Source organism: Daphnia magna, linkage group LG1, assembly GCF_020631705.1.
Source record: "Daphnia magna isolate NIES linkage group LG1, ASM2063170v1.1, whole genome shotgun sequence".
Classification (NCBI taxonomy): domain Eukaryota; kingdom Metazoa; phylum Arthropoda; class Branchiopoda; order Diplostraca; family Daphniidae; genus Daphnia; species Daphnia magna.
In genome coordinates, this window is record NC_059182.1 from 4,970,605 (window position 1) to 4,980,303 (window position 9,699).

A 9,699-nucleotide genomic window follows, 5' to 3' on the forward strand; every position below is an offset into this window, starting at 1 on the left:
ATGATTTCCGCCTCTGTAATGGGCGTTGGTCTGCGACGACAGAGCAACGCTTTTGCCAGTGCATACTGGGTGCCGGGCTCGTCGGGGCGTTGGCGCCGATCTGCGACAAGGGTTTGCCAAGACCCTTCTGTCAATTCTTTTACGAACGTTCTCTTCAAAGATTGATGCCAGTCATCAAAAGTCAAGATGTTGACCCCAACCTGATCATGCCATGATGCAGCATCTCCTTTCAAGGTGCGTAGTGCTACCTGTCTGGTCTGATCATTGGTCCAACCTTCCGTGACTCGAACGCGTTGTACTGCAGAATGCCACTCAAAGTATTTTTCTTCCTGTGCTCCATCGAAAAAGAAATCTTTCCCAAAAGCAGCTTTCCCTACGTTTGGGTCGAACACAACTGCAGGTGGGGGAGGTTGGTTTGCCTGGTTCATAAGGCCTGCTAGAGCTTGCTGCATCCCCAACTGAGCGTTCGCTATACCCGCTAAAGCTGCTGCCAAAGCTGGATCCATAATGAATTCTGGCTGAAGGTTCTCAATACTTTCTATAACTTCTTGCGCGTCTTCAAATTCTTCGGTTCGCCTGTTCAAGCATAGGTCAAACGAACACCGACACCGATCCTTACACGCTTCTTTCTTTCTTGAGCAAACACAGTCTTTACAAAGCCCGACTGTACACCGACAGAATGAACTCATTCACATAATAAAAAAAAAACGAAAGCACCAGAAATTAGATTTCCTGGCTCGTCTTAAGCCTATCAGTTTCCCTTTTTCTCGTTTCCCGCCAAAATGGCGACCGTTTGCACAGGTCCCTTACTATTCGGCAGTCAGTCTTTCTTTGTCTCTTTTCCCGCCAAAATGGCGACCGTTCGCACTGGTCCCTTTCTTTCGGCAGTCAGTTTCCTGACTATTCAAAGACCGAAATCCCACTTCTGACACCAAATGTTGTGAAATGATTCACAAAACGGACAATGGGTCAGAAACGGTTTCACACTTGTATTACGAGATACAACACGACAGGATACGAGAACACGCTCTAGTACCTAAACACAACCGTCCCGCGCGATCTTACACACGGCTCTGCTCTCCGTTGGCGCCCAACGTGGGGCTTGCGCAATCAGTGCCCTCTATCACTCGTTTACAACAGTACCTTCTAAAACAGGCACAATTTCAATCTAATTAATTGTATCTGAGATTTTTTTACCAGATTTTTTTACTAACAGGGTTTGTACAACTTCAATCTGGATAAAAGTAGATTGAATTCTAATAGATTGAACTCCTTCTATATTTACTGCAGGAGCCCTCACTTTTTGCCGTAGCAAAACTGTTGGCAACTGGTCTTGTAAATCTGAACAGGGTAGAAGTTCTTTGGCATCCTGTAACAAATCACCTGCTTGAAGTCATCATCCACCCACTTAACCGCTTGAGAGAATGGGGAATAGATGTCATTACTACGTTAGTTAGATCAGTAATTCAATATGATTATTCTACCCCTTTAAAAGAAAACCAGGTAACTCTCCGAAACAGTTGGGCTATTTTTGTTTAGGCAGTTGAAGAATAGTGAACTCTATCCCTTATTAATTTTACAGAGATTGCAGACATTGTTAATATCACCATTAAATGAGCTGTCTAGTACCAGTTTTGCAGACGTGCAGCTACAGCAAGTTGATTGTGTGCTCCATTTGCTGCACAGCTCTGGTGACATAATCTCTTTTGGATGGCCCTTGTTTCTTAATATCATAGGAGATACCAACAATTCTCAAGGGTAACAATCAAAGTATTTATCATGTTATACCAATTACTTTATCACATTATTTTATTTTATTTAGTAAATTGTCTTTAAAATAACTGAAACAACATGAAAATTTTTTTGCGCTTGCTCACTTGGGTCAAGTATTGCGCTGGTTGGAAAAAAAGGAAAAAAACTGTCATGTTAAAGCAATTTTTTTCTTTTCAACATTTTTCAATAAAAATACATGGAAAAGATAGCTCTTTTGAAGGTCTATCGACTGATGTTTGTGTTTTTTACATGCGAGAAATATTTTAGCCGTAATTAATTTTTTTAATTTAAAATTTTTTTAACTGTCGTTTAAAAAAACAAGCCACCCTGGGGGTTGCAAAAATGTCCTGACTTGTAACTGGCCTCAAAGCGTAATACCTTAAGGCTTTTTTTTTTTTAAGGTCTAGACTTACCCAACCCTGCCCTGCCGTGTCCATCACCCCGTCTACCCTCCTCCTTAAAAAAAAACAAAAAACCCGCTACCCCTCCAATAGGTGGCTTTAAAAAATTAAATCGGTGTTCGGATTTTTGTGCAGGATACTGTACATAGAACCTATAGACCAGTTTCGGATGCTGCGTTGCAAAATTTAAAAAAATCCAGGGGGGTTTCGATTGCAGGGGGAGATAGGAAAAAAGGGGGTTTTTGATTTATTTACCCTAGTAATACTTTTCCAATTCAGGAAATGTTCTAGATTACTACACTTTAAGACATTCTGCGTCTTCTCCAGTCTTTATAAATAATTAATCATCCCTAGTTTATCCATTATCCCCATATCCACATTTGAATCACCCATGTTTACATATTTTCTTGACACTAGAAACGCAAAAAATACTAAACAGCATCCCTAGCCTTTTACTTGAATTAATTTTCATGGATAAACTAGGGATGATTAATTAAGATTTAAATTGTTTTAAAGATACGTTGGGGCATTTGTGGCATTTGTGACATAAGTTGCATGTTGTGGCAGAGGAGGAAAATTACAGCGAACTAATTACATTTCGGGGCGGAATTGAAGGAGGACAAATGATTTTGGTGGAGATGAAGATTAACAATATGACATCTGGAGGGATGGGGGGGGGGTTCCAAGAGATAATAATTATGATGGGAGAAACTTGTTGTATGAAGGAAAGAAGGTATCTGTGGAGAAAGTTTTGTAAGAATATTTAGGGTTTAGAAAGTGACGTCTGTGGAGAGTTTTTTGAATGAAGGAGGCGTGACCAGAGAGACTGTATTTCGTTTATGGCTGGGGTGAAGTTTTGGCTGCGGCCAGTCCAGACGGTGATTATGTAGGATTGGATGAGGGCCAGTATTTTCTTTTTATTGGGCCCATTTCCAACGTCTCCATTGATTGCTGATTTCAATGGTTTTAGACATCCGAGTTTTGTCAATTGAATACGGAGCCATAAACTGATGTCAACTTTCTCTTTACAAAGTAACATTAGATGGTCGTCAGTTTCTTGGCCAGCATTGCATAGAGGGCATTGGTCGTTGTTTGAAAGATTGAGACTATTGAGACGCATTTTGGTGGGAAGCTGGTTATGGTTAAAAATCCCAGACCAGTTCGGCGTTTTTCCCTTTGATTTTGGCCACCCAACGCCAGATGGAAGCCCAGTCAAGGTCCGGTTTCGCAATCTCTGTTTTCCCTGGTTGCCCTATGTTAGCGATCAGGTGATTGTAGGTGGCGCGGTGATTCGATACAGTTGACGATGTGAAGATGCCAGCTTTAAGTAGATCGGTGATGGTTGAAAGTGAGGTAGTGAAGTATGGATGCGATGAATGGGTTGCATTAAACCTAGGCTAGGTGATTTGTGGAAGGAGGTTCTTGAGATGTGGCCCCAACCAATAAACAGTTGCAGTTCTCTCAATAGCCTCGGGTTGGATTAAAGATTTAAAAATTTGCCGAGTGAAAAGGGACAGGAAGAATGGAAAAAGTAAAGTGACACCAAAGCTACCTTGAAGCCGGGGGCGGATCAAAACATTTAGGGGTCGGTGCTCTCTTCGTTGTGCCCAAAGGAATTTGTTGCATTTTTGTTGGAGGAGAAGGGCTTGGGTTTTGTTGCAGGGAAGTACGTGGGCTATATGAACAAGTTGTGACAAAACATGTTGTTTAATGAAAAGGATCCGACCATAAAAAGTGAAATGGCGGTGTGTGTTTTTGATGAGAATATTTTGGATGATGTTGAGCTGTCTTTGCCAATTGTCTTTAACTGTTTTTTTTGTTTCGGAAGAAAAAGTAATTCCGAGAACTTTTAATTCATCTACTTGAGTTATCCAATCATATGGCCATTTACTTTTAGAATATGATTGTTTTAAATTGCCTCTATAGGGAATCGAACTCTTAACCTCATGAACCCCAGCCGACGCCGCTGCCCACTGTGTCACTACGGGTAGTGGAGTTTTATGTAGGGTCCATATGCCTAGACCAAGTAATTTTGTCTTCCCCTTGTTAATACGTGCATTTGTCCAGGCACAAAATTCCAGAATAATCTCGCATGCACGACGTACAGTATCCTCCACAAAAAAGAGGCACCCCCCCAGTAGCCCAAAAAATAAAAATTCCTAATGAGCGCTAGATGGCATAGTTTTTAATTGCTCAATACAAACAAAAAAAAGCATGCAATTTTTTTTTGTTTGTTTTGACTGCAAAAGCGAGACGGTTGCCATGATTTCAGTATTTTTTGCTGCGAGCAAAATTTGGAAAACGGAGAAATTGAGAAAAAAGTCGGGGAAAGGCTAACCTCTGAATTGTTACCTTTCCCCCACCCCGACTTTTTTCTCAAGTTTTCCGTTTTCCATATTTTCTCGCAAAATGAAAACTTATTGGTGACAGACGATTTTAAAAGACGGAAAAAATTATAGCATTTCGAAAATAAATCCAAGAAAAAATTAAAACAATTTTTTTTGAAAAGAGGATTTATTTAATTTAAACAAACTGACAAATGAAATATGTTTAATTTTTCTTCCACCAGCCGTTAGCTTCAAAGCATAATTGAAGTCTTTTTGTCATTCGCTCAATTTTTACGATAAGCGTCTTTTTCAGTAAGATGTTGCCAAGCGGTCTGTGCATGGGCAAAATCTTCTTCTTTGTTTCGGGAATCTTTCCCGTCCGTCAGAAATCACACAGCTTCAAATGGTTGCCATGGTTTCCAATAAGTTTTCATGTCGCGAGAAAATATGAAAAACGGAAAACTTGAGAAAAAAGTCGGGTGGGGGATAGGTAACAATTCAGAGGTTAGCCTTTCCCCGACTTTTTTCTCAATTTCTCCGTTTTCCAAATTTTGCTCGCAGCAAAAAATACTGAAATCATGGCAACCGTCTCGCTTTTGCAGTCAAAACAAACAAAAAAAAAGTTGCATGCTTTTTTTTGTTTGTATTTAGTAATTAAAAACTATGCCATCTAGCGCTCATTTGGAATTTTTATTTTTTGGGCTACTGGGGGGTGCCTCTTTTTTGTGGAGGATACTGTACATCTTTCATTGATGAGGCAAAAACTACAAGATCATCTACATATGCACGAACTTGGATGCGTTTTCCGTAGTGTTCAATTCCGTCAATACCCCTAGACAAGCAAACTAAAAGCGGTTCAATATAGAGGGCAAACAGATGGACTGACAGAGGGCACCCCTGTCGCACGGATTGTGGATTGTCCACAGTACCGACTATGTCATTACCGTTCAATGGGCATAGTTCAGTTATACTGTACAGTGTTTTTAACCAATCAACAAACAGAAGAGGGTAGCCCATGGCTGTCATCACTTCCCACAGTACGTCTCGGTTGACAAGGTCATATGCTTTCTCCAAATCGTACGCGATAATGGCGGCCGGTTTGAGGGAAGATACTTCTTTTGATTTACGGCCTGTATTATCGATGACATCTCGAATTAAACACAAGCTGTCAAAGATATAGCGGCCGGGTACACCACCTTTTTGATGTGAATCTAGAGAGTTTTGAAGAGAATTTCTCAGACGAAAAGCCAATACTGACGCGATTAACTTGTAATCGGTATTTAACAATGAAATTGGCCGGTAATCTGTGATTTTACTCGGTGCTGGGATTTTTGGGACTAATCTAATAGCTGCCCTTCCCTGCGACGGTTGAAGTTTTCTTTTGTCGAGGACACAAATCATCATCTCTAGAAAATGAACACCAATAACATCCCAGAATTTTAAATAAAACTCAAAAGGAATGCCATCTGTACCTGGGGCCTTGTTTTTTTTAGTTGCTCTAAGTGCGTTGTTAATTTCCTCTACTGTAAATGGAGACACTAGTGGATTGTCACTCTCCGGGATCGAACCTAGTACTCCTCGATTGAACGCTTGAGCGTTTAACGACTGAGCTACTACTGATAGACCCGGCTCGTTTTTAGTGGGTTTTGTCCGGTTAAGTGCACCTCTAATCCCTTCTATAAATTTTCCAGCTAAATGGGTAATAGGGGCGGGCTGGTTCTGAAAGATTCCACTGAAATGTTTAATTATTTCTAGGGTTAATCTGCTCAGATTGGGTAATTTTACAGTTATCATTAGTTTTGAGTTGGGTGATCAGAGACTTCTGGAAATTACTCGTTGACTTGTTCATATGAAAGGTAGATGTCTCTTCTTCGGCTGTACTTTGAACGCGTGAACGTATTGCAAATCCCCTCAATGCTTCTCGCTCCCAGGCTAGAAACTCACGTTTCAACTCCATGTAGCGCGCATGATTGAGATTTGCATTGTTCACGGTTTCTTTTAGTTGATGTTGGAGTAATTTCCGTTTGACTCTCTGGTCACATATTCTCTTTTTACAATAATTAATTGATAAACGCATGAGGCCAGGTTTGAAAATGTTCTCCCACCAGTGGTCTACGTTTCCAATACGGGATGTATGTTGGGACATTTCTTCAATAAAGACATGCACCAATTTTATATATTCTTCCTCCTCGGTAGGGAGAAGTCGCTGGTTGAACAGGAACATGGTCTCTCTGATGTTACTTGGAAGGGCTGCAGTCTCCTTCCAGATACGTGGTACGTCTAATCTAGCCTGGCTAGTCGCACAAAAGTACGTCCAACAAGGTTCATTTTTCCGAATATCTCTCCAGACATCTGTTAATGAAAGGGCTTTTACTAAATCTCGGAGGGGTTCTAGTAGTGCTAGTCTAATTTTAGGTGGTGTTGTCTTGCTACTTTTCCGGTCATCGATCTCGTCAACGGCATTAAAATCTCCCAATATAATTGCTGGTGCCTTATACTGGGCAACATAAGCCGGAATAGTTTCCCGGAGGAAAGAATCCCTATAAGTTTTATTTTGGTCACCAGATGGGGCGTAAATACACACAAAAGCAAAACCCTTTACTTCCATGGCTATCAACCTCCCTCCGGTTCAAACAAAATGTTGTTGACGCTCAGGCCGTGTCGTACTAGGATGGCTGTCCCATGTTTTCTAGGGCCGAGGTTTGTGTGCATCTGGTAATGGTTAGTAAATACGGTGTTATAGTGGAATACTACTTCTTGCAAACATATAATATCAAGTTTTTGATGTAAAAAGAAATTGAGCATTATTTGAAGTTTGTCAGGTGACGATATTCTGTTGATATTATATGTCGCGATGTTAATCATGATTAAAATTTAAAATTGGGTTTGGGGATTGGGTCTTGTTATCGTTGCCTTTTTTCCTTCTAACGACCTCCATTGCTTTGAGAGTTTTATCTGCTATAGAAGTCGATTGAGTGCTGAGGGGGACGCCCAAAGATTCCTCAGTCTCGCTCACATGACTAGCCCTCTGGCTGTCAAGTGACCGTTGGCCTGGCTGAATACTCCCATCAGAAAAGGAAATGTCTTCCTCAGGGTTTGAAACCGAACACAGCTCGGTTGCATCCATCTCTTCATCCACATCGTTATCCATCTGATCTATCATGGATGGAATAGATGGTACTCCAGGTGCAATTGTATCGAGTGGCACATCGTCACCCCCCGAAAGGGTGGGAAAAGAATTGGTGTCCACACCCGGTATCCGAGTTCAACCATCCCCATACCCGAGTTCAACCAAACGAGCTACACCGGTTTCTATTTCCTCAGCTTCCTCGACGGGGGAATGGGAAGAGGCAGTACGACTCCTTTTTTTTGATTGTTTTTGTTGGTCGCGGAATTCCCTCGTCTCTTTCATTTTCTTTTTCCTTTCCGAATAAGACGCCACAGACGAATCCACACAGCTAGTGTCTTCAGCGTCAGAATCGGTGTCAGAAAGAGACTCAGCTTCATCGGGTTTCGAAATTGGATCCTCCGGAGCTTTAACAAAAACGACTACAGTCGACATCGTTGACCTCTGGGCTAACTCGGGAAATGAATCAGCGTCAACAGTTGGAGCAATTGGCATTTTCCCGCCACCAGTCGGCCCTGTCTCCTGGGTCTTCCTAACAATTTTAACGGTCCCACGATTTGTTAGTACACTACTATAGCTACCTGTTCCCATGGGGCCTTTTAAAATGGTGCTGGGGGTGGTTAAACTACGGGGTTGCTTGGGGCAATTAGCTAAGACATGGGTGGGAGAATCACACATGCGGCATGTGTGCATTTGTCCTGCATAAGACACCATTAGTGGATCCTTGTAGCTTCCAAAGGTGATAAAAGATGGGATGCCCTTGTGGATCTCCATATCCACATTGACAACTCCAGTCTTTATCCCGTTCCACCTTGGAAGCGACCTATCCTGATACGTGTCCCAAAACACCCGAGAAATCACTCCAAACTCGCGCAATCTCTTGTTTAGCAAGCTAAGGTAATCATCGAATTTGAAATGTTGAATTCTAACGCGTACGAGGTTAACTGACCTATCTCTAACTCTAATTCGGACCTCCTTGCCACTAATGACTACAGATTCTTTTGCACTAAATTTATTCAAGAATTCAATATGGTCTTTGACGGTCTTGAACCCAATTCGGAAAACGCAAAAGGCTCGCCCTGGTAGGCGAGACACAGCATCAAAGATGCTGTCAGATTCATTACTATCATGCTCGAAACATTCGTAGAATTCATGCCTGGTCACTTCAGTATTACCAAAAGAGATTTCGGCAGTACGTGGCCAGACGTCTGGGGATTCCGTTCCCATTTTACCCACAACAAAGGGGCAAAGAGGCGGGAGAAATGCAAAAAAGAAAAAAAAAGGCCAATACCAAAATGGCGCCTTAACAAACAAACAAGGGAAACAAACGAATTACAAGATACAATACAACCAGAAGAGAGAGAGAAAAAAAAAAAGGAACAAAACAGTTTTTTTGGACTCACCGCAAGATGTCACTCTTGGGAGATCAGTTAGACACGTCTGTTAACAGCCGAACGCGCTAGCCAATTGCGCCACAAAGGCATCTGAATTAATTGGGGGAGACGGAAACTTTGTGCTTCTTTGCGACTGAGAGAAACGTAATGTGTTCATTCTCCAACCCTTTTGGTAATCCCAGAAACAACAATTGGGCACCATTTATCTAGTTTATGCTGCTACTGTCAGTGACAGGATACAAATGTTTAGTAAATAAAACCGGAAACAGACGGCTTCTTCCAGACGTCAGATGGCGCTGATGTTTTTAAATATTTTTTCCCTTCGGTACCACCATCAAGTTTACCAGGAGTAGAAATGGAAGTACTCTTCTCACGGAAGAAATTGAGCTACACTCGTTCTGCTCCAGAGATGGCGTCGCGGCTGGTGAGTTCCAAACTAACAAATATTTTAGGTTTTATCGAATCAAATAATTTACATTTTATTCGTATTGTCACGTCCTGTCCTGTTCGCTTTACTTTTACTTACCAGATGAGCGCTAGATGGCATTGAGTCGCTTGGCGTTCTTACATTTAATCCAGATCTTTCTTGCACTTCTCGTCTGCTGACCACGCTGAGAGGATGTTAGTTTTGCTCTTCTCTGATTGTGTGTGAGTTAATCTCTTGCTTGTGTGAATGT

General features: G+C 41.6%; 1 long non-coding RNA gene and 1 pseudogene across 1 annotated transcript; one reads left to right on the forward strand and one right to left on the reverse strand.

Moving 5' to 3' along the window:
* Positions 1 to 1,146: 1,146 nt before the first annotated feature.
* On the forward strand, positions 1,147 to 1,884 carry LOC123476686. Its single transcript, XR_006651613.1, has 4 exons — positions 1,147 to 1,217; positions 1,291 to 1,503; positions 1,583 to 1,758; positions 1,823 to 1,884. It is a non-coding gene; the product is annotated as an uncharacterized LOC123476686 (long non-coding RNA).
* Positions 1,885 to 3,283: 1,399 nt separating this feature from the next.
* LOC123469343 lies at positions 3,284 to 8,855 on the reverse strand (annotated as a pseudogene).
* Between the last annotated feature and the right edge of the window lie 844 nt (positions 8,856 to 9,699).